Source organism: Oxyura jamaicensis, chromosome Z (assembly GCF_011077185.1).
Source record: "Oxyura jamaicensis isolate SHBP4307 breed ruddy duck chromosome Z, BPBGC_Ojam_1.0, whole genome shotgun sequence".
In the NCBI taxonomy this organism is placed as follows: domain Eukaryota; kingdom Metazoa; phylum Chordata; class Aves; order Anseriformes; family Anatidae; genus Oxyura; species Oxyura jamaicensis.
The window spans coordinates 78,389,396-78,415,253 of NC_048926.1; the positions used below are offsets into that span (position 1 = coordinate 78,389,396).

General features: G+C 38.9%; 3 long non-coding RNA genes across 4 annotated transcripts in view; 1 reads left to right on the forward strand and 2 right to left on the reverse strand.

Moving 5' to 3' along the window:
* LOC118156036 overlaps positions 1–14,498 on the forward strand; it is a 28,307-nt gene extending 13,809 nt beyond the window's left edge. Inside the window, exons 2-3 of the long non-coding RNA XR_004746126.1 lie at positions 4,303–4,309; positions 14,486–14,498. This is a non-coding gene — a long non-coding RNA (uncharacterized LOC118156036). The remainder of the gene's footprint in view (positions 1–4,302; positions 4,310–14,485) is intronic.
* A 1,088-nt stretch (positions 14,499–15,586) lies between these two features.
* The window catches only part of LOC118156028, a 110,866-nt gene continuing 100,594 nt past the window's right edge, over positions 15,587–25,858 (reverse strand). The window contains exon 4 of one of the 2 annotated variants that reach the window (XR_004746117.1): positions 15,587–15,888. This is a non-coding gene — a long non-coding RNA (uncharacterized LOC118156028). Of the gene's footprint in view, positions 15,889–18,835; positions 18,881–25,858 lie in introns of those variants that run through there. The other variant, XR_004746115.1, reaches the window with a different exon arrangement.
* The window catches only part of LOC118156031, a 2,394-nt gene continuing 576 nt past the window's right edge, over positions 24,041–25,858 (reverse strand). Inside the window, exon 2 of the long non-coding RNA XR_004746122.1 lies at positions 24,041–25,633. This is a non-coding gene — a long non-coding RNA (uncharacterized LOC118156031). The remainder of the gene's footprint in view (positions 25,634–25,858) is intronic.

Consider the following 25,858-nt stretch of genomic DNA (forward strand, 5'->3'; position numbering starts at 1 on the left):
CCCCGCCTCTCGGAGGGCAGCACCCCTGTGTCCCCCTTGACACCCTCCAGTGCGTTTTTTTTTCCAGGAAGGGTCAGGCAAAGAGCCTCAGGAACCAAAAGTTTCCTCCGATAAAACTTCTCTCAGGACCTGAAGCAGGGAGTTTGCTTCTCTGCATGTTGCTTGGTTTTGGCTTCTGCGTGTGAGGACAGCGGTGACACAGACAGGGTGACACAGACTGAACTCCCCTTGCTCCGCTTCGGAGCTCCGTTATTTGCCCTTCTTTGTCTTGATCATCTTTTTGTAGATTATTCCAGAGTCGGTAGATTATTCCAGAGTTTTCACAGATTTTTCCAAATTTATAGCGTAAGTCTAAATCAATATAACTTTGTGCTTCTAGTATTTATCAAATTTCATTTGAACAATCAAAAATACCAAACTAATAACTCCGTTAATTCACAGAAATTCAGGAAGTAACCTCTGGTTTCTTTACATATTTTGAAGTCAAAATAAAAGCTTCCCCCGAATGCCTTTATTTTCATTTCCTTTATCCTCCTGTACAAATTATGATCCATAGCATTCTTTACACTTTCACATCTCTGATTTTCTGTTATTTTTTCTCTGAGAGGTTAACAGATGTACAGAGGAAGACTTTGCTTTGCACCCATAAAAAAGTATACTTTCAGATTCCCCCCCCCTCTAAGCTTATTTTTAGCTTGTTAATTAAAATAATTACATTTTGTTTGAAAACCGAATTATTTCCATACTGATTAAAGATTTCTGACTTTTTTTTTTTTTTTTTTTTTGGTACAGTTTGGGCCTATTGTATCGAAAAAAAAAAAAGGATGCGTATTTGGGATGCTGTTTGACAGGGGGAATGAACACAGACACCAGAACAATTATATTACAGTCCCATTGGGAATACCAGCACCAAATTTAGCCAGACTGATGGGGCACTGTCTAGACGGTCCCCTTTGTGTATCAGCTGTTTTTGCCCTGCTTTATTGTCCAGCTTGAATATGTGACTGGAACCTGCATATGGAGCCCAAGCACAGCCATTCCTGCAGCCACACTTTGCTGGGAAAAGAAGAAGAAGAAGAAGAAAAAAACAAACAAACAAACAACTGCAAACTGAATGCATCTTGCAACCACATCCATATCAGAATATTTATAAAGCAGAAAAGCAGACAAACTCTGGTTTTGCTCCAAGGACGCAGGCATGCGCGCATATAGGCACACACATGGCTTCAGCTAACGACTCTGCAATTAACACTAGAATTCTGTAATTAGAAATGCTCGATATAACCATCGCATGAGACCACTGGCGGGTGCATGGGAAATCCTGGCTGCGGCTCCGCGTTTTGTCGTGGGGAGGGAGCTGGGGGCTCCTTTTGCGGGGAGTGTGGCTCTCTTCATCCGCTCCACCCCTCCGCCAAAGGAGGCAGAAAATAAATAAACCAAGCAGGTATTGTGGGGAGGCAATTAGGAACTATCACACATGTAAATTACAACCTTTCATTTCTGAAAAGGGCGAAGGATGAAAAGAGGGAATATTTATTAAATGTTTACACTGCAATTAGTGGCGCAGGCTGCTCAGCTTTTCCCTTGCTGAGGCTGATGCCGAGCTGGAATTCAGCCCCTTCTGAAGGCTCATAGGACTCCAGGCCACCTCTTTTTTAAGCTGGGAAGCATCAGAAGCCTACGAGACAGAAATTGCTGCAGAACTTAGCTGTGCCAATTACTATGCGACTCATCACTCTGTGACAAAGGGATTTTTTTATTATTATTATTTTTTGCCACTAATATCTGAAAGTCATCTTAGCCAGAAATAGATTTAAAAAAAAAAAAAAAAATGAAAATGAAGAGAAAGGCCCTCTCGAGTTATTGTGCTGAAGAAAATTTAGGAACCGCACCATGCATAGTCTGGGAGAGAAAAAAAATTCTGTGGAAAGCAGATACAAGCAGTGAGCTTCCTAGGTCTGCATCTTCATTATCTGAGAAGGGCACTCTGTGGGTAGGTGTTCCCTGAGACGATTTCGTTTGGCCTTGGCACGATGCCCAATACCCATCAGACGGAGCAGAAATGGCTCATTTTTCACTTTTCTTGCCTGTGTCTTCCGACTTCTTTTTTTTTTTTTTTTTTTAACTGCAAGCTCTCTGGGGAAGCCTCTCAGGTTATTTTGTATATTTTCTTTATTCTGGTCGGGTTTAGACATGGACAACAATGGGCTTCCCCTGGCTTCGCTTCTCCCTGGTCCTTGTGTGCTGCTGTGAGCCACCCTCCTCTGGACCACACCAGCCCCTTGCAGGTTGGCTCCATGCTTTAATTGATAACCGTGATGATAACATAGCTTGGACGGGCGGGTGTGATGGTTGTGTAATCTTATCTGCAGCTTCCAAATCCCAAACACCAGAAATTAAAGGGTCCAAAAAAGCCCGTGCATCTGCAGCACCTCTCGCTGCTCCCCCAGGTGCTCCCTTCGGGACGTGCCCGCACCCCACCGTGTCTCTCTCTTTCCAAACACCCCTCCTGTGTCAGCTAGAATAAGGCTATTTAAATCAGTTTCTGGTAATCTTCAGTTATTTCCAGATAGAACAATTTATGTGTTTGCCAGCTATCTGCTGCGGGCACGGTATTGCCAAAGGTTTTTCTTTGGGGATTACAACACCATTTAGGTTTATTTTCTTGATTTCCACATCGTGTTTTGATCTCCTAAAGGAAATAACTTATTCTCTCTATCTCTTTCCTTCTCCTTCAGATAACATCCTCACTTATGGCTACATTTATTTAAGAGGGTAATGTAGTTTATCAATTTTCTTGTTTGGGACTAGGATTGAAATTGCATTTGGAGACCACATGCCAAAATCACTCTTCTTTCTTTTCCCCTGCTGTGATGAAAGAAATTCAGATTTTTATCTAAAAATCCCACCTCCAGTACTGATGACTTGGGCCAGGTTCTCACCACCCTGACATAAGGTTAGCTTATTTCTGTGGAATTACACAGGGGTAAGGATGGTTCTTGTGCATTAACGAGGGCTGTGTGTGTGTGCGTGAACAGGGTGAAGTGGATGCTGAATGGCAGCACAGCTACGCAACATCCAAATTTATTTATTTATTTTTGTTCCACTGTGCTTACTCCTCGTGCTGAGTGCAGTTCAGTTGTTTGTCTTTATGTAAACACAGTGGCAGGCCATAAATCAGCATGCTATCTTTTGGGTTGGGCCACCACCGAGTTGCCAGTCACTCAACAGTCCTTACCGATGGTTACTGCACGTTACCAGTGGTCATTCCACAACAAGGAAAATTTCAAAAAATTGCTCCCCTCTCACCCCCAAATTGATCTGACAAGTAGTTGATTTGTGTATAACATGAATTCCTGCTGCCTGGAAGCCAAGGACCACCCTGTTTTAGGGGGATGCTAAGAATTTCCTCAGGTTTTCTTGCTTAAAAAATAGTTGGTCGTGGCACTAATTGTGCCTTGGGCATCTGCCTGTAGACTGCCAGCTCTGCAAAGAGATACTTCTCTGCTTGTGCCTGTGACTGTGTTTAAATCTGGTTAATGTTATATATGAAAATAATATTTAGTGTGAATTAATATTAATAGTGGGTGTTTAAATGTGAATATATCTAAAATAACAGGGAAAATTCAATGACAAAGAGTTTGTCAGAATGAATTTCAATTTTCAAATTTCTTAAATATAATGAGTGGAAATAATAGTATCGGTCTAACTTTATAGGAACCAGAAGGGTGTTTTAGGTGTTTTATACACACACGATTTAAATGTTTTCATCCCATTTTTTCCCCCAGTTTTTCATGGAAACCAATAAAAAACATCTTGCAGTTATGCATTCTGCATCACTGAGTTTGCTCTGCTTTAGGAGGAGGTTACAAAAGCCTGATTGCTTGTGCCCTTTTACGAAGCACTGAGCCAGACGGAGAAGGAGCAGAAAGGGGAAGCAGTCCCGCGCAGAATGGGGACAGGGTCTCTGAACGTCCCCTTCCCAAGGACACCACAAATGGGGCCCATGAGGGACTCCACGTGGCAGCATGTGTTTCGGGGAGCTGCCTGCCCTGCTGTACAAGGAACGCGCGGGTCTTCAGAACTGCTTTGTTTATTTCTCAGATAAGGGATAATCAAGTTTTTAATCCATTAGGCTGCAGTTTGGCCAACCATCTTTGGAGAATCTTAGGAAAAGAAGCAACCAGTGAACATATTAAGCCTGGGAATGCAGAAGTACATAACTCACATCCCATCACTGACATCTTTTTACAGTAGTGCCGAGGTCTGCCCTAAAGAGGCTCGGTCTACAGCTCCGGAGAGCATCCCTGTTTCAGGCAGGACTTGCAGGACACTGAGGAGGAACACCCGTGGGAGCAAGCAGGAGCTTCTGGCAGAGCCCACGGGCAGGATGCTCAGAGCCCAGCCCCGTGCCGCTTGGCTGCCACCAGGCTTCCAGTGCCCAACCCAGTGCAGGTGGCTGCCGTGGCACAGTTCCTGGGGGTGGCGTATGGCACATGTGGTCTGGGCTCACACCAGCCAGCGTGTGTTTAGGGGTATCTGTCTAAGCTAAAATAAACCCTACAATGTCTCTTTTACAGATAAATTACATTTCAAAAAAAACCTAAGTAATAATTTAATGTGTCCCTTTGATCATCTAACATTCCTGCTAACCAGAGCTCCATCTCCTTCAGGACTTGTCAAAAAAAAACTTCAAGACTTCCCCATATTAAAATTTCCTCTACCCTGCAGGTGTGAGTAATGTCTGTATGGTACAACTGTAGGTCCCTCCCTCCCCCACAAGAAAAAAAAAAAACACAAAACACAGAAGGAATTTCATTTATTTCTTGTGTATTTTCCACATATCCAAAGGTGTGATCGTTTTAGTATCTGTCATCTTAATGGAGGATATCCAGTATTTCATGCCCATATAAAAGAGATTTTCCAAGAGGGGCTGATCATGTGCTTGCAGTCCTTAAAACAAACAAACAAGCAAAAACATGTTAAGACTTTCCAGGAAGCAAAAACTTGTATCCAGATAAGTTAAGCTTGGTACTATTTGAGGGTCCTACCATTCTTTCTAAACCTCCTGTATTTTGACTGAAAATTAGTTACAGAACTTGGCTCTACAGGCAAAGGCAGACCAAAAGTTTTCCCTATTAAATATTTTAATTCCATCTAAACCACTTCTAAAACATTTTCTTGTAAGCATATACTACCAATCCTGAATGCAGGGTGCAGACATATGGTGTAAACATTTTAATAATGCTCATTAGCAACATGTGTGCCTTATCACATTACAGTCACGTGTGTAATTTGACATAGATGAAATCTTTCTTAGAGGCTACATCTTATATCCTCTGTGACTGTGTATTTCAGGAAGTATCTGGGGTCCTTTTGCCACTTATTTCTTTTCCTTTTTTTTTTTTTTTAATTTATCCAGTACATTTTGTTTTATCCATCTTTATCCAATATTTCAAATAATTGTAAAAAAGGTCCTATATACATATCGAGGTTGATTCCAAAAGATAACATGCATAAAATTTGAGGCAAAAACAGAATTGAATGAGATGAGAGTGAGCTTCAATGTCTTTTCTTTGCTGGAGAAATGTTTGGCTTGCCCCCCCCCAAAAAAAATAATAATAATAATAAAAAAATTTAAAAGTGCAATTTTCTGTCTGTTCTTACACATATCTAGACATTGAGATATTCACATAGGCACTGAAATACTCTGGTGGGGAAAAAAACCTGTTGGAGCCCAGCAGTTTACAAGGCCATAAGAAACCACTGTTATTTTCTTGGCTTTTCCCAAAAATGTGTGATCTGCTTACCACCAAACAGCCCACCACACATACTTCAGCAACAATGCAAGCAGAGGGCAAGATCTGTTTGGGTTGAAACCAGAGGAAAAACACTCAAAGTCCAGTACCACCTCTTCTAACAAGCCTGGTGATGTCCCAGTGGACAAGACACCTTCCGCAGCGCCCTCAGTGATATTGAGGGAGGTGAAGCTTTGGCTTCCCTCCTGCTCCACCACATTCCCACCTTTGGGGAGAACATTAATATTTACTTGGAGTGGGAAAACAGAACAGGGGTGACAGGTAAACGTAGTCACAAGCAGCCTTCTGCAGGGGAAGCTTTAAATCAGAGATTATGTTAGTCTTCCACAGTATTTGAATTATCAGGATTACCATGATTAAAGGCAATTAATTGTACTGTCCTTGCTGCAGGCTCCACGCAAGACACCACAGAAGACGTTGCACCTGTCCAAAGGCTTTCAGGTTGCACTGGGCTCACTTCGAATTTACAGTATTTGGTCTAATGTAGGGGAAAGTCCAGATTCAGCCTTTCCTCTTCAGTAATAATAATAATAATAATAATAAAACCACCTTTAAGGTAACTCCAGAATCTCCCAGAAAGTTGATTTTCTGCAGTAGCACTGAATGCAAAGTGAAGGGAAAAAATAAAAATAAAAAAAAAATTTAAAAGGTATGAAATTGGCAAACAAAGATGCAGGTTATTGTGGTTGATACCTATGCTCTTTATTTCCCCCTTTCCAGAGGTATGTGGCACTTCATGCTGTGATTTATCTTGTGAAGCCTGCAGAGGCAGGGAAAACCTGCACCTTTGGGCATGCACCACACATGTCACCAGCAAGTCCTCATACTCCCAACAACCTTCAAGCACCACACATGGTATAGCAAGAGCACCTGCAAGCAGGAGTGTATCCCAGCTTGTTTTACTTCTGAAATTATTGTTATTCAGAAATTTAGGATTGTCAAGACAGGGCATTTTGCTGATTTAAAGTTTAATTCTGAGGGTGGGTCAGCATTACAGGCCACACAATATGCACAGAAATCAGAGGTGCTGTCAGATAGGAAACAGGGGTGGTAAGTTCTCATAGTTTTAATTAATGACAGAATTATTTTGGAAATACTTAGATCTGAAATAATTTCTTTTTAGTTCTCTCTCACACCTCTGGAGCTCAATAGAAGGCTGACTGGATGAAACCTTTGAGCTGTGTTTTACCATTTCAGATCTAGGTTAATTCAAAAAAAGGAAGAGGGGCTGACTTATAGTGGTTTTGATTTATTTTATAGCAGGTCTGGAATTAGTTTGAACTTGTCATTGCTTTGGCAGGGAAAATAAACATTAAATAGAAGAAAAGTCAATCACATTTCAACATTTGCATGTTTACCATTGAGTTCATTTACCTGAATTATCACCTTGTAGCAGACATTTCTGCCTCACTTTGATCTTTCACTATGAAAACTATTTTACAGGAAGGAGTCATTAAAGAAAAAGCCAAACAAAACAAAACAAAACAAACAAAAAAAACAATTATGGCAATTTATGTAAAGCTCATCAAGGAAAGTAAGGTGCAGGGCTTTTTATTTTAATTCTAATGTGTTGTGGTTAGAATTAAAAAAAAAAAAAAAAAAAGAAATATTTTAAGGAATCCTTAGATTTTCCTTCCCTCTGCCCTCCCTTACATACACCAGCAGGAGATGTGTGCTTAATGTGAAGGATGATGGCAATGGGACTAGACTTCCTATCTAGCAGGGAGATTTACAAGTTGGGTAAAGTGTCGAGTGACAAACCAATTGTGTAATTGAGTTAATACGAATAAAACATTCTTACAGCTTGTGAGCTATTATTTCAACTGCTTGTGTAAATATGGCTTAGTTCATTGTTACCTCTTCCAATTATCCTTGTGTGTGACTCCAAAGCAGCTTCCTTCCTTGAAATGCCTCTGACTGAACCGTCTTTCTCACTTACATAAACATATTTCCTGTGTTGTCAGAGAACAGGGGAAAATAAGTCTCTTGTGTGAAATGCAAATAGGCGACAGAACGGAGTCCCACCAGCAAAACAGAACCCTGAAAATGTCAACAACCCAAAATTTCCCGTTAATTAATTAATTGATTGCTTGCTTTTGAGCATTTAACCTTTTTTAGGGATAAATGTAAAACTGATGGGCAGTGTGTGAATATTTTAGATAACCCCCCCACAAATTTTCCTTTCTTATTATGAAGTATAAAAGCAAAATTGGTGCATGAAATTGTCAATCACGTATTCACAGAAACAAGTACATACGTATAATTTTTAATGTGCATTAGTAAGAAATATATTCCTGTTCTCCATCATAAAGCCCCTTGAGTATTTGCCTGACTTTAATGTGGTATTTGCAATCTCTAGCTGATTTAAAATCATTAAAGCACTGAATTACTTGAGGGGAGGAGATCAGTGTTTGCAAAGCAAGACCTCCACTGGAATCTGTGGTTGAATCACCACAAGCAGAGCTTGTACCATGACTGGTACCTCACATTCTGTTGGTTCAAGGTTGTAAAATCCTTAAAATATAAGAAGTTTAGTCCCAGTGGAATATTCGGGACTTCATAGATGGTTTTTATTTTTGCAACTCATCAGATGACACCTTGGCCAAAGGGAAGCCAGGGGCAGGGATCACTCAGCAAAACATAGGCATCATTTTCAGCAATAATTCTTGGCAAAGGCAGGCCATACAAATCAGGCTGTAGGGTGACCAGATCCTCTCACACCACAGATGCCCACCATGGACAAGTTATGTTATGGAAAAAGATTTTGCTAGCCCACTCCAATCAAAAACTTTATCTATTTTTTTTTTTCTTGCCTGAAAGACTGCCTTATGTGTGGCTACAATAACACATCTGCTCATAAAATGGGCATGTGAGACTCTGCTGTGAAGAATCAAGGATGTAGGCATTCGTTCACAGTGACTGGTAATATATTGCTTGCAGATTGCTGATAGGGCACAGCTGCTTTACATGTTCATGATTCCTTCAGCCACTCTCCACAACTGAGTGGGAGATAAAGCATTTCCTATTTGTCTACAGCAGGGTAAGGAAAAAAAAAAAAAAAAAAGCCTCAGCTGATGACTTTTGAGATAAACCCTACAACTGGCTATGAACATTGCCATCAGGATTGAAGATATTTCAATTGAAGCACCTCTATGTGCTAAAAAGCAGCTTTGTTCCCTATTGCCTTTTTTGCTGTATTTTTGGAAAGACCATGGAATGAATATTCAGCTATATGGACACATTCAGGATCACTCACTTCATAATTTCCAAAGTGAGCAAAGTGAGCAAAATTTGCTTTTTTGCTCAAATCAGAATTGCACATTGTTTCACTCCTTAACTTCTAGAAATGATGATGGGTAAAGCAGACAAAATTCCACTCCTCTATTCTATTTGAATTACCCCTCCTGAAGTCATTAAAGGTAATCCCACGTGGACGAGCACAGCCTAAATACCTAGATAAAGAAGAAATCCTTTGTTCATTTCTATGTAGCAATATAAATGATTGCAATGCAGAATGTTCTTCCATGGGTAAGATAATTTAAATAATCCCTCTCTTTAAAGATCAGTGATGACTGAAGTAATGGTCTGGCTATTTTTGATTTGTGCTCTATATCTAGTGTATCTTGTGTTTGCACAAACATCTGGATCAACAGCTTTGGAATTGAAGCTTTCTTTGTGCATACAACAAAGGGTCACACTGTTGATGTGCAGGACCAATGTTTATATTTTTTTTATGTAACTTTTTTTTTTTTTTTTAACAGGTTAACATTTGTTCTTGTATTTTCAGGAAAGAAAGACTTGGGATATTGTATTAATTCAGTCATTTGAAAGGCTGTCAAAGGATTATATAAAAGACAATGTATTTTTTGGACATGATTAAAATGGATTAAAGAGTGTTAAGAGGGGTTTCTGTTTCTTGTGGAGTTGATCATCTGAACTAATTTCCATTCTAATGTGTGTTTTTAACATATTGAGGAGTATTTGCAATACAATTTATTTTAAAAAAGAATGCTGAAATATTTCATAAGGAAAGTACTTCCTGGTGGAAGAAAAATTTCAGCAATGTTTTAACAAATCAACACTTTTCTTACTTCCTCCATAAACACCCACACTTTGAAGATTCCTAAAAGCAATATGTACATTTTAATGTTGTTGGACATTTGTGCAGGTTAGTGTTTTGGTGTTTATGCCCATTAAAACTAACAAGGGCATCTGCAAACCTCTGTTCATGCCTGAATATGGGAGCAGCAAGAGATGCCCGTGTAGGAACTCTGGTACCACATGCACGTTTTGAAATCATGCATTATGTGTGAATTTGCAACATGAGCATGTTGCAGGGTGCTGAAAATCTAAGTGGGTTTTTCAGTTCTCTAATATGTCTGTGCCAGAGCACAAGTGGAATTACCCTACTCCCTCATTTTTTACAGTCTGTTATTTGTATACTCAGACAATCTTACTGATCTGTCTAATAGCTGCCAAGTAGCTGGCAATATATTTTTTTCCCTCTAACTTCAACTACCTTAAGGTGAAACACTTAATTTAAGCATCCTGTTAAGGTGTTTGCATAGCATCCAGATGACAAATGGTCCAACCTCTTTGGACTATGATTTCTGGAGGTGCAAATGCAACACTAAGAAGAAAACTATTCTCAAAATTATAACCAATAGAGCACACCTCAGTGGTGTAGAATGGGACTAACCTCATGGATCCCACTTCCAAGGGCATATCCACCTCAGGACCACCATGGGAGCAGTGTGGGAGCTCTGCTGGATTCCATCTCCATGCTGGCAGTGCAAGTCAGACAGCATGGGCTGCCAAAGGGAGGGCTGAACATGCAGGTTTTGCAAATCTTCAGGTTCAACCCCATCCCACACCAACACACAACTCCTAGGTGGTCTTCTTCAACTCTGCCTGGGAACAATTTCCTCCATTTTGCCTTCCAAAGTACGTGGCATGCAGCTAAGTGGCTTTTATACACTTGAAAAAATTTATGTGGCCAAGTAAGCAGTCCACTCAGCTGGAATGAATAATGAAAAGGAAACTGTCATTTATGTGCAGAATAGATTATTTGAATCCATGAGGGAAACACATACTGACTGGGGATTTGCTTGTTCATTTCTGTTGAAGATGTAGAATCAGCTATAGGACAACAGTGATTTTTTTCTTGGTGTTTAAAGAAGTCCCAGACTAGGAAACTTTTGCGTCCACCTATAAATGTCCTGTATGAAAATCCTGTGCTCAGGATTATGGCTAAATCTGGTAATTCACTTCATTTTCTGCTGCATGAGCTGGTGTGATACCACTAGCTTGATGCTCATAGATGTCCTCTTGCTTCATCATGGAGTTAAATAGTGGCCAAATTGATTTTTTTTTTTTTTTTTTTTTTTTCTGAATGGTGCTGCTCTCACTTGAGTGAGATCGATCTCTTCTCCTGTGGCTTCAGATGTGATTTACAAAGTGCAAACTGATGGCAAAAGCCTCTTACTCTTGTGAAACACTCAGTGTCTACCCCACATGGAGGTATCCATAAAAGCAAATTAAGGTTATTGCTTCTGTGTTGATTTACAATTATAAAGGCTTTTAATTTTTCCTTTCAAGGTTTTGGGTGAAGAAGGAGTGTAGGAAGATGCTATCTCATCAAACCCAAACCCTTTTTACAAGAGAACACATGAAGTCTGATATCACGGACCTCCCAGTGGGAACTTCATCTGGGTTACCTCAACTAACAGAGGTGCAAAGAAGGCATGAGAGTTGTCACTTCTTGAAGGAGTGCAAATTGCCAAAATGGGAGAATCAGGGAACAGAAAAAGAAAAGCAAGTAAAATAGTAAGACTGCATTGTAACAGGTTCGTCAGTGGTAGGCTCAGCATGGACTGTCAGTTTATTTCAGCTGGTGTGAAATGTCTTTTAAATTATGGAGAAAACTCATCGGAAAAAAAAAAATCCTCTCAGGGCTATTATATTAAAAAATTAATACACACCCTCTTATACTCTTTCCTAAATGCTTGCTCTTGACCTTGGCTGGAGATGAGATTAAAGGGCAGATGGACCTTGGGCTGTTTTCATGTCCATAAGGCACAAAGTGAGTGCAAGTATCAGCAGGGACATCAAAGGTAGCTACAAACTGTTCTGTTTGTACATCAGTGATGAGGTAGGAAACAAAAGGAAGAGGTGACTCACTGCCCAGGGGAAGCAAAGTTATACTAATGACACTAAAGCAAAAACTGTTTAATTTAGATTTGCTCTTCAGTTGTTACTTGACTGAAATCAGTTGTCATGTCTAGTAGCTGTGTTAAAAAAGCAAACTTCTAGCTACCACAGGGGAGAGCAGGCTAGGGAAGGCTGAAGCCATGTTAGTTGGTTTTGGATCAGCAGGCTTGGTGAACTGAGGCAATTGAACTGGTCAACTGAAGTGCAGTGGAAAATGAAGAAGAATGCAGAGAAACAATTAATGAATTGAATTAATTGCAGATATTAAGTTAAAAGAAAGCTAAAGAAAATGTTAAAAAAAAAAAAAAAGGAAAGCTAAAGAAATGGAAAAAAAAAGAAAAAAAATGTTTTTTTAAAAAAGTTTTGTTTTGTTTTGTTTTCACATTGCGACTTAGGATGTCTGGTCTGATTGGTACCCGCTGGTGGCAAAAAGACTGACATGACACCATGCTCCTTCTAGGGGGCATGATCAGTTCCAACTGTGGTTAGATACCTATGATTTTTTGCTCTTGTAAGAATAATCAGGCCAAGGATGGAATCTTGTACTTCATGTACTGAGACTTAGAAACTTAGAAGCCAGTACACCAGACTACCTCTTTTGAATAAAATGTGCAACAGCAGCAGCTTCCAGGTACACAGTTCTATAGTTGCTGTCAGACGACAAAACTGTGAAGATCTAACTGATGTGAGATGCATCTAAATTCAGTCCTATACTGTTTGATCGCAGTGTAGTCATAAATCTTAAATCTGGTGAAGTCCACAAGCATAATATGGATGACCAGATGCAAGTCCTACCTTTTTTTTTATGTTTAGGCAGAGGGAAGCACTGTTTTTCTCAGCATGCAAAATACACCAGAATATTTTTCCATGTTCTTGGGCAGTTCAGTATCAGATGTTTGTAGCTCCAAGAGATGTGGTAACGTCTTCTGAGCAGAATGCAACTGTGAGCAGAAGGCAACTCTAGTGCTCTGCTGGGTTCATTAATGCTTGACCTAAAGCAATTAGGCAATGCTGCAAATGTTCTTCAAGCAACACATCTAGCTCAGTACCTCACAAAGCCTCACCTTGCATCCACTCCATTTTCCACTTTGAATTGCCGTGTTTAGTTGCAAAATGACCTTTCAGAGCAATGGAAGTTTATTAACTCTTTAAGCTGCTGGTACAGATATGAGAATACCAGTGAAAAGGGGGATGCAAAAATGAGAGCTTTTGGCTGTCTCCTGTGGTGGAGCAGCATGGCAAGGGAATAAGTTCTGCGGCTAAAGGGATTAATTACATACTGCTTGATGCTGGTGGTATTGCCCTCATCTGATGGTCGGTGTATGTCCATACACACACATCTTCTGGCTTTCTGTTAAATACAGAACACAAATTTTGCCCCCAAATACTCTTATGAATATACACTTAATTTTATACTCTTTGTCTTTCTGTTTTTGATATCCATAATAAGCCCAGAGCCAAATTCACTCATGCTGTGCGTCATTCCTAAGTAAGCAGGGTTAAACGAGCTCCGTGAAAGCTGATGTAAAGAGGTGGTATACGTTGGGGTCACAGGTCAGTCCTTGCCTTTTTCTCTTCTCCAGTGGAAGCAAGATCCAGCAGCCCTTTTGTTCCTTGCTCTGCATGCTGTTGGCATTTAGAGGCTGGGGACAAGACTCAGAGGTATCAGGAAGCAGGATGGTTCTACACAAGGAGGATTTCCTTGCTGTGATATGCATTTTGTCTGACATCCACAACAGTCCCAGGCATGGACGTGTAGCTGGACCTGCAGCTAGATGCACCCTGCTAGGTTTAACACCTCTCATTAGTGTCACTCGTTAATTAAAGGGCACCAAGACATGACTGTGCTGGCTGATGTCCCATGGAAGCCCAGGCTGCTTGACTGCCCTCTGAGGTGAGCACCAAGCAGAGCATAGCCGTATTGTGGCTGAGCAGCAGCCAGGCTGCGGCAACCTCCTGTCCCAGCACCACCACCAAGCAGCCTTGCACACTGTTTTTTTTTGTTTGTTTGTTTGTTTGTTTTTGTTTGTTTGTTTGTTTGTTTGTTTAAAAAAATCCCCAAAAATGGTAGTAAGCAATAAGTCCACGGCCCTTAAAACCACTTGTAACATGCATATATTGAGGTCAGATATTGTGAGGTTCTGGCTATTAAAAAACAACAGTAACAACAACAACACCACCTTTATTCAAAATTAATTTGTTACTCTTCCATCACAACAGGATGGTGCTGCCCAGAGTTTTACACATCACCACAGTACCCAGTTATAATAGATAAAGACCAGAAAGAGTAATATTTTCATCAGATGGAACTCCTGAAAGATTTAGAAAAGGAATTTAAAAGAATGTAAAGATTTTAATTAGGAGTCCGAACAGGAAAATGTGCTTAAGCTATACGATCTATTTATTTCATCAGAAAATTGGGAAATAAGTATATATTAAATATATCGCAGATTAAGTTGTACTGGTGGAAAGAATGTCCTGAGCAACCAGCAGGGTTTGGCAACACACGCACACACACACACAGAGCTTAGTTTTTACATCTTTGCCTTGTGAACTTTCAGCAAAATTTTGTCTGCAAGGGAACTGCTAAGCTATTTCCCAAATAGCTTAACTCTGCATTTATGATATTAATCTAAAATAATAGTAGAAAACAAAATTTTGTTGAAATGGTTTTAAGATTTTTCACTAAACTTTATCTTTTCTTTAATATAAATCTATAATATTCTGACTATAAGAAACACAAAGATAAAGTAAAAAAAAAAATGAAAAAAAATGTAATTTAATGGAAAATAAATATAAAAATAATTCTCTAAGAAAACTTTAAAGAATGAAATATACATAACTACATTTCATAGAAGCACAATAGTTTTTAATATTAAAAGAATTCTTAAATATTACAAAATAGGAAAATCATGCTTTAGGTACTGATCATAGCTTATTGATTTCCACTCCAAAAATGATGACTGGATGCAAATTAGCCTGTTTCTGAAGTTTATGTGCATTTAGAATGAAACAACATCCCTATTTGTCCATTAGATCTTGTAGTATCAAAAGTAATCAAATGAGTAAGCAAATGAATTTAATAGAAGAGTGGCATGTTCAGTATGAAGTGAAATAGGCAAATAATGGAAGGGCCCTAGTAAAACTTACTGGCAAATGCCACCTAAAATAAATAAACAAGTAGGTGAGTAAGCAAATCGACAAATATTTTCATGCAGAGGCTGTACATGCAACTGCAGGGTTTTATGAACCTTTACCATCTTCCATTTATTTCAACTGTAAGCTCAGCAGACTGGCTTCTGTTTGAAGAACCCAGTCAAGTACTTGGACCTGCATAGGTTAATGCATGCGCTAGGGCATGCCCCTAAATACGCACTTGCACTAGCAGCTTCTGAGTACTCTACAGGTGCTCTGCCTTCGTGGCTGACTACAGGATTCAAGACATGCTCTTGAGCATGAAGAAGCAGACACCTTGCTATTTTTCCATGCACTAAAACAGTCCACCTACTAAAGAAGCCTTCTCTGCTCAAAAGAAAAAAAAAAAAAAAAAAAAAAAAAAAAAACCATGCTGGAAATAAATTGTGAGACATATTTTTACTTACATCAGTCCGGTAGTGTTATTTCTCAAACATTTTAAAGCCACATGCTGTTCAAACGCAGAGCTTGCGTTGCCCCCAGAGCAGTGAGAACATCACATCTCAATATACATTTTATCAACACTTACTGCTTTCAAAATATCCCACGATGCAGATGAAGATCAAGATTTCTTTTTTTTAACATATTTTGTTTCAGGACTGTAGACGTATTTCTCAGTAATCAATCTTAAATGCTTCCATGGAATGTGGCTAAGATGCTTCATCTGCAAAGCAAAGCAAAGCAAAACAAAACAGAGTTAACGTTAACAATTTATTATAAAATAAATACAGTGAAATATACTGCATCTTTCCACAGAGGTCAAACAATGATCCACAAATGAGGTGTCATCTTTCTTCTAACTTTGTACTTCATATAATGAGAAAAGCATTCAAACAAACATAAATTGTTTGTAAGATGTGAAAAACATTTTCTGATGGTGGTTATAACCATATTAATATTTTCATAGGTAATCATTTACACAGATACAAAAAGAAACACAAAAGAGGATGGAATTGAGCTGCATTTTCATCCATATTTGTTTGTTTGTGTTTTAAATCACAAAGAACGGAACTCAGAATGTGAAACTTTGACCCTAGTGCCATCTATTAAAATCTCCAGTTATTTTTTTAACTCAGAAATTAATTTAATTCAAACATATTTCAGCATCAGGAAACATCCCCATGAAGTGTCCTAGTCCTTTTGTAGAACTAATGGCCTCTTTCATGGTGGTGGCAGGCCATCGTGCAATTTTCAGCACAGACTCGCTTCATGCCACACTGACAGTCCCAAAATCTACTTTTCCTAACTTCCATTAAGACCTGGAAGCAAAGAGCTCACTTCCCTACCAGCAGGATTTTGCTGGAAAATGCTTCTCCTTCCCACCTTATGCAGCTGTCCTGCAGTTTTATCCCACTTTGGACATCTGGATCCCGTCTTAAACATATTTCTTCAGCAGGGAAAGAAAACCAGAACTATTACTTCAGCAGGCTCAAAATCTGTTAATTGGTCTTGCATGTATTTTTTCTTTATGTATTGTCCTGTTGCAAAATGCATTGCTCCTGGTTCCTGGTGGCACAAGAATATTAGCAACATTTTGCAAAGCTCTCCTTGCCTCACCTTTATAGAGCAGCCCAGGTTGGAAGGCACCTCAAAAGATTACGTGGACCAGCCTTTCATGGAAAAAGGGAGCTTAGATAGGATTATATAGCACCCTGCTTAGTCACATCTTGAAAGCCTCTAGTGATGGGGAATCCACCACGTCCCCGAAGAGGTTGTTCCAATGATTTCTTTCTCAACAGAAAAAACAAACAAAAAAAAAATCTTTTATCAAGATGAAACCACTCACAGTACAGCTTGTACCCTTTACCCCTTGTCTTCTCCATGTGGCTTCAGCCTCTGTCCTCTTGCAGCCACTGTTGGCTGGGTGGGACAATCACGCCTCTGTCTCTACTTGATGCTCCCCAGGATGCAGCCCTGGATCTGATTGATTTGCCTTTGTTGTTCCAACAGAGCACTGCTGGCTCTTGTTCAGCTTGGTTTCCACCAGAATTGCCAAGCCTTCAGCAGGGCTGGGCTCTTGGACCATGCTGTCCCAGGTGCAGAACCTCACACTTTTTTTTTTTTTTTTTTTTTTTAAGTTCATACCATTCTTGCTCACCCACTCTTCCAACCCATCCACATCTCTATGTCTCTCCCTCCTGACATGTCTGCCAGTGCAGTGCCAGCAGCAATCTTGCTGAGGGTGTTTTCAGTGCTGTCATCTAGGTCATCCGTGAAGGTGTTGAACAGCACGGGGCCCACCACCAGTCCCTGGGGGACCCCACTTGTCACAGGATGCCAGCCTGTATAAAAAAACAGTGGTCACAAGCTTTGTGTGATTTTCATCTGAAACATGAAATTGAATTAAATTTGGTAGCTGCAAATGAGAGCGAGTCCAATCTAAACTTCTAGGTCATTACAGATTATAAAAACCTAAAGTCCTAAGTAGTTTTAAGTTTAGTTCTGTGGAGAACTGACAACAATTGTCGGTATTTTTTTTTTTTTTTTTTTTCACTTTATAAAAACTGCATCCTGTAAAGTAACACTTCACGTCTTCATGCAGTTCATATTTATTTGCTAACACCATTTAGCCCAGTCTAAGGAAAAAAAGGCATTTACTTCCCACCCATTGTTAAAATGCCATTACACATTGTATTTAAATTTACACATTACAGAAAGAGTAATTATGTTCATGTGAGCTGATAGTGATGATGATGATGATAAGATTAAGCAGCAGATGTGTGAACATAATGTCTGCCACCTGATTCTAAACAGCTGATGAGCTAAATGTAAGCTTAAGTATCTTTCTGGGATCATTTTGTTAACTCAATATAAATAATTCTTTAAATTTTATTCTCCATTTGAAGGTAAAGCAAATTATCATCAAATGTTCTTTACAGTGCTGACATTATAGTAGCACTGACATCATTAGTTCACAGGCAACTAATTGAGAAATGTGTTAGGAAATAAATCTATTAAAACGCATAAGCAGGAGAACAGTTTACAATCGGGTGCTTGTCATCAAACCCTCTAGGTACTTTCCATGCTTGTTCTCAACATAAAGGCTAGTGTAAAACAGCCCAGGGTCTCCTTCAGACCTGCAGCCTCTTGGGCTTTCTCACATTTTCCTGTTTCTACCAGATCTTCAGGAAAATATCACTTGGACCTCACTGAGCTTAATTCATTCCTGCAGCCCCTCCTTGCATGTCCTAACCACCTGATGCCCAGGGCAGGGCAGCTTCTCAGCCCATGGCGTCTGAACAGACACATGATGCTTAAATTGGTTCAGCAGCAAAAAGCGTGGATCACCATTACCCTGCATCCTCTGCCACAAGGCTTGCTCAAGAGTTTTGCTGCTGTGATATGGGCAAAAACTAGTGTTTCTACCTAGTCTGTGATGGATAGCTCCAGCTGGAGGGAGCAACCCTAGCCATGATACATTATAAAATCATTTTCAACTTATTAGAAGAAGAAAAGATCAAGGACTGTTTCCACTAACATTAACTGCTTTATTAGTATTAAATTACATTAAGTTGCTATGATTTTCTTGTGTTTGGCATATCCTTCTGGATGTTTATTCTGATTTGCCTTGGCCTCCTGCCAAGCGTGCATCAAGTATTGAAAGTATTGTGAAACGTGCATCAGGTATTGAAAGTCAGCTCTAAACTCCATTTCTCCTGTAGAAAATGAAGAGAGAGAATTATATTTAAGAGCACTGTATAAAAAACTTATCTGTAATTTGCTTCTAAGGGCACGTATAGAGTAAACAATAGCATTAGATAGACATATCACAGGAGCTGCTTGAACCGACCACGTATACAGACTGCTTCTGTGCAGGTGGAAAACAGGGAGTGTGTGGAGTTTTGATGTATATAGCATACTACAATGAAACAACTTGAATCTGATGCTTCAAAAGACAGGGGATATGAATTTCCTTCTCCGCTCCTGTGAGGACAACCCAGTGACCTCAGTGCTCTGCAGGCTGTGAACGTGAGAAATGAATTTTTATACATTTGCTTAGTCTAATACTTGTATTGAGACTAATGAAAATAGCATCTGCATGTCACATAACTATGAACCCTGGTGTCAGAGGGAGGTAAATCAAGAACCAGTCCAATGAACTTAGGCTGAGTCACAGCCATAAGAACAGGAAGGAGCATGTCTGTGTGTTGATGATATCCCAAGACTGTTAATTACCTCACTGAGCCTCTTCTAGGGGAGAACTTGGGGCTTACACTTCCCAGGTGATGTCCTGGCTCTTTAGAAGTTGATCAGTGAGTGGAATATATTCTGCAAGCTTTACAATTCAGAGTCTAGATTTACCGCTGCAAAATATGTAAGGGTTGGGCTAGTATTCAGAGTACAATCAGAACACACTCAGGTAAAGCAATCAGACAGCCTAGGCTTTGCTTATTAGTGACAGTGTCTATACTAAACTGATTAAGAGCACATGCAGTCTCAAAAGAGAGACAGGTAAGAACTGCATTTTTTTCTTCGTGCATACATTAAATAAGTCCTACAATTAAGCAAGTCCTACATGTAAACAACATCAACTCTGATTAATATATCCTTCAAAATCCTGAATAATTACGGGAGTTTGTTGATTTTAAAATTAGATTGAATATAAATGATCTGAGATGGTTTTACCTGCCTAACCTTAGGACTTGGAACACTTTGTTCTATGAGTTTTAAGTAATTCAGCAAATGCATGAAATTTAACTAAAGTATCCTATATCCTAATTGTCTAAGTCACTTATGCTCAGGCAAGGAAATTTGTAAATGACATGCAGCTAAGTTAATGATATAACCAGGCACCAAGATCTTTTTTTGTTGTTTTTTGATAACCACAAGTCTTTATTATAATAAAACTACAAATTAAAAAAAAAAAAAAGGAAGAAAAAAAAAATGAAATTAAAAATTGCTTTCTTACTGAAATTCTGTGTATTCTATTCCATCTGAATACGGTTCAAATTTGGGGAAAAAAATGCATTAGAAAAAACTATTATTGTAAAGTCAAATTGCACATCACTTATATTGTGCATATTTTGGGATTAAGACCATTAAAATAAGCTTGAAACATGCCTCCAACAAGTTCTAACAGAAGGGTCTTGCAGTCCTTTCTGAGGAAGTAAAGACAATGCACATTCATAGTATTTAAAATCCACCTCAACTCTGGTGAAACATAGATATGTTATTAAGGACGAGGCCATAGAACCAGCCTCAGTTTATATATATATATATATATTTGTATGTGTGTTTTAAGTCTACTTTTATATATATACAGGGAGAATTTGACAAAATATTAAAGGTATAATATCACCAGAAATAAGAGCAGAAGATTTCAATTTGCATGAACTTCAGAGTTTAGAGAATGCAATGAAATTCACAACTGGACCTTTAAAAGGAAGAAAGGAAGAAAGAAAGAAACCCACCAGCAACCTAACCCATTTCTGAAGCAGATACTCTTCCTTAATCCTTTCTGTGTAAGGATCAGCTGAAATGCTGTTTGCAGCTGTGATTACTTATTTCTCTTCTGAGGCATATTTAGTCAATCATGACAACTGCTGTTCCTTGCTTTCCACTTTTGCCTATGCACATCCGCTGCAATAATTAACGATGTTGCGATCAGATTACTGCTGTGCAAAGTTCATGCAATGTCACTGCATTTCCAGTACCTTTATATTGACGGTATGTACGTTGGGTAAGCACATTAGAGACTTCAGTAGTGGAAAGAGCTGCTTCCAGCAAACTCTGGTTGTTTTTAGCTGCCCTAAAACATCATCTGAAACACACGGGCATCCTTCCATTAGTCCATCCCAGCAACCACCCTAAATGCTTTTGGATGCTTATCTGAATCAAATAGAACCTATATATCTTTTTTACAATTTACCTGTTGCTAGCTGTCTGTTTTGTGCCCAGAGCTACCGATGGCAACTCAATTTGTGGCACTGTATTGTGACTTATGTTTCCAGTCAACAATGTCAGCAGCAGAGCCACTTTCAACAAAACCTCTTCAGACCACTTCCACTTTTGTAATGGGAACACTGATTCTGCCTAGCAGAGTCAGCAATGTCATCCTACAAACAAAATGTAAGGTGTAAATCACTGTTTTATATATTTCCTTGCTAGTACGAGATTTATACTTGTTCCAGATCTGCAGCTGCATAACTGTGACACATTAGCTAAATTTAAAAATCATTGGTGTTTTCTTGCTATGTAAACACTATACAGATGTGCATATAAACAACAGCTAAATTAAAATCTGGACTCATAAAAAAAAATGTTTTGCTTTCTTGCATTTTGAACACATAATATCAGCTGAGATCTTCAAAAACAATTTACCTAGTGGGATGTTATCAAACAGAAAATAGTACATACCATACCCAACATTTGTTACCTATGTGCTGAACTCTGTCAATGGGATGCATTTGAGTAAAACTTTGTCAGGTTGCTCTAACATAGTTGATAATAATGACAAATCCTGTTATTAAGAAAGTGTTATTGTTCAAACACTCTGGTAGCTGACATGCAGAGGAAAAAAAATAAACAGGAAAAATATTCTGATGAGGAGAATACATTAAGGCCATGCAAGATCTTTCCATAGTTACTATTTTCTCAGTTTGGCTCACATCACTAATCAAAAATGCAAGTTTATCACCTTACATCTTTATCTTTGTCAATCCCACTGTCCTACCTTACTCTTAGACAATACAAGCAAAATTTACAGTATTCTATTCAAAGAACAGCTAAACTTTTCCCCACTCCTGCATTTGAATTTTAGTCCCTAAAATTGCCCAACATTTACTTGTGCCTATATGTGTAAATAGATTGCAGGAATGGGCATCATGTTGCTTATTCTTTAAGGTATTTATTTTGCTTTTAATGTAATTTTAATATAAATTTAATAAAATACAATGTTTTATTGATAATAAAAGCATTGATTTGCAGTTGAAGTGCTGCTGGCCACTCAATGTTGATCATCAAAGAGCTGTGAGGACAGTGGCTACGCACTGGAACCGAAACTGGGTTTTACACTCCACAGACCAATCCTGGATGCATTGTGGAACATGGGGGGCAGGTGCAAAGAGGAACTGCTTTGTCGTACACGACCATGTCATGTCTCATGTCTCAACAGAAAAGTTATTGTCCTCAAATTTCATATACATTCCGCACTATATTAACTTTTCTTAAAATGCCTTTCATTTTCAACAAGTATTTTTGGCAAACTATTTTAATTTTCAGTCTGTTGTTTATTTCAGCCTTCCCTGAATCTGCTGCCTTCTTTTTATATTGACTTGTTGCAAGAGTTTCACTCTACCATTGCTTGCAAACCAACATTTCCTACTGCTGGGCAGAAACACTACAGGAGATCTGATCTCAGGGTGCATAAGTATAAATGATAAAAAACAGTGACAGCCATTGGACGGAAAGTTGCTGCCAAGGTGGTTGATGGCCCCTGTTGTCTCATGGGCTTTCCCATTCTTCACCAGCCACAGACACAGCATCCCTCCCTGTCATCCCCAAAAAAGGCACGCAAGGGCAGGTTAGATGGGATCGTTGGATAAGCGAGAATCCTTGTCTGTGAAACTGCTGCTATCATGTGAGATATTTACCTCTTAATACCTGTGCAACCAAAACTGCCCAAAGGAAGTAGATCTCGTCCTTATCTCCTTCTGCGGTGGGGAAGACTTTGTCTGGATCTTCATTTTTGCTTTCTCTTTAGGAGTCTTTTCTGGCAAGTCTGCAAAACAACATCACAGGAATATATTGAAGGAGACAGAACAGCGATGGCCTATGACCTGAAAAGGGAGAAAGATTGCTCAAAGAGGAATTTCTGCACCGCTGTTTAGATGGTAATTTGATCTCAGTATCAAAGATGGAATCATGAAAAATATTGTTCTTGCAAAACTGCCAGACAGTTAAGTACACTTTAGAATAGCACCAGGAGGAGCTTCCACTCCTTTCTGTGCTGAAAATGCAAGTTAGGCACTTAGATATGTGCCTTTAGCACAAGGCTCCCCCTGAGCTCACAGAGTAAGTGCTAGCCCAGATAGCAATAGGAACGATTATATCCCCACATCCCACCCCAAACTCACAGCTTTCTTTGTGAGTGCACACATCAGGAAGTAGACAGACACACGAACAACACTTGTCTAAGCCACCCCCTCTCATACTGAAGTTTGATGATCAGATTAAATCAACAGCAAACTAAAACCCATGTCTCTCTTCTGCATTTTATTTTGCTGTTATTCTGAAAACCAATACAGTCCAAGGGGTCCTTGTTGTATAATTTCCAGAGCTGCTGTATCCTAATCCACATTGTTTAATGAATTGTTTAATGGGTTGGTTCCAGCTAAGGCTTACTGATTGTTTCAGGACTTCTTCACTTCTAATCACAGTGAACCAATTGACCAGTCAAGTAACAGACTTAATATTAAAACAGAAAACACTCTTTATCCTGTGATCAGATGATAGGTAACATGTTAAACCCATACTTTGGACAATAGCTTGAATACTAACACATCTGGAAAATGAAATATAGTTGGAAGACATCTGATATATTAAATCAAAATCATTTGTCATTTAAATCTACGAATAACCAGAAACCTATGCTAGAATTTGACCTACTATGTTACTTATTAGAGAGTAAGAAGATAAATATTGTTCTGAGGGCTACTGCTAGCAAAGAAATTCTTTCTCGATTGCATTGGTTTGCTTGCACAGAGTTAATTTGTTTTAATTTTCCAAGGTGCTTTTCTAAACCTTTAAATGTTAAACCTTTGTCAAAGCAATCATAACTTAATCAGGAGTAACATTAAGTAAAACAATGGCTTATAAAGAATTGAATTCTCATTTTATGTCTAAATTCCACAAGATACACACGATTCGCATCTCAATCGTATCGGTATAACATATCAATGCCATAACAAAAACAAATGCACTGAGAGAACGCATGGATTCATAAATATAAATAGGCAATTACATTACTAATCCACTGGATTACATAACATTCTTAATCAAAGTATTTTTCATGTGAACGAAAAATAGTTAAGAACCAGAAACACCTTTCCAGAAAAGACAGAAATTACAGTATGATCCAATTTAATACTCTTTAAAATGGATATTCTTAGCAGTTCAAGCTTGACACTGCTGAGCCATGTTCCTGCATTAAGAACTCCAGAAGGAACTGCAAAGTTTTATCTCTCCTGGTATGCCCACCATTCAGTGCTATTTACAATCAGCGGATGAACCTAACGAAAGCACTGAAATAGCACAAATATAGTACCATGGACAACTATCATATGCTCCCATAAACTTTATGTTTTATCTTCTGAAAAGCTTCTGCTATTTAATAAGATTTAGCCTCTTAATTTTAATCTCATATTGGAGTAGCAAGAAAAGACCTAGTGCTGCTCTGGCATGTTACAGTGTTGTCATGGATACACAAGTATGGTACATTACCTCCACCAGTAAATAAACACGAATCTCAAAGAGTGCTTGGTAGGATTTACTAGCCCTGCAGCATTGTTAGCTGCACAGAGCTTTAAATAAGCAAATGGTTTGTAGTTTCAGGATCATATCCAGGGCTGTGTAGGAGCATGCATGCATGACATATCTTTCTTTCAAAAAATCAAAGGGTAAATGCTGTACTGTGTAACTTCACTGTCCTGACTTTTTAATTCAGTTTGTCTTTGCTTCTGATTTTTCAGAAAATACTTGTAGATTACAGGACAGATCAGTCTCCAATATGGCAGAAAACTTGAGGCAGCCATCTGCTAACTGCTTAAACAATTATTTATGTTTTTAGCTATATGAATACTAAAAACCAGAATGTCAATTTTTATGGGGAAAAAGTAATTTCAATATTCAGTGGTACAGTGTTCAGTGGTATCGTTGCCATTTTTCCGAAATCAGAGTTTCAGAGACCATGAGAGATGAGTTCAGTCTTGCTGCCATGTGTGTCAAGAGCTACAACAGGCTTGACTTGCCTCTGACAAATCAGTATCTTATGCTGATGAAGGGATGTACGTTAAATGCTTAAGGCTTATGTTTCAAGAAAGAAAAACATGGATAGTTAAGAATGTTATATTTAGCACAGTACATTAAGCTTCACAATGGTAAATTTTACATTTAGCTAGGAAAGCTAATTTATCAGGGATAAGAAAATAGAAATGTCAAATTGAATTGGATAAAAAAATCAGGTTTAAAAGCTCTAAAACTACAAACCTTTAATACTTTGAACAAAAACTTACTGGGAAAAGTGTCATTGTCCTTCACACAGAATTTACAAAAGTATGGGCATCTGTTTCTTGCTAAAAATGCCTGCAATGTGCAACAATGTGTTCAGGCACACACACATCATGTGCACAGCTGGGATGTTCTTCTGGGTTTAATTGTTGGCATATCTTTGCTGATTAGCCTGAGTAAACCTAGTTTAAGGCAAGACAGAGCAAATAATTAATGATTAATAATTCATTTGATAAATTTAGCCATTTTTAATCTCATATCTGTGAGCAGATTGCAAAATTAGTTTTTCCCTTCCCTTCCCTTCCCTTCCCTTCCCTTCCCTTCCCTTCCCTTCCCTTCCCTTCCCTTCCCTTCCCTTCCCTTCCCTTCCCTTCCCTTCCCTTCCCTTCCCTTCCCTTCCCTTCCCT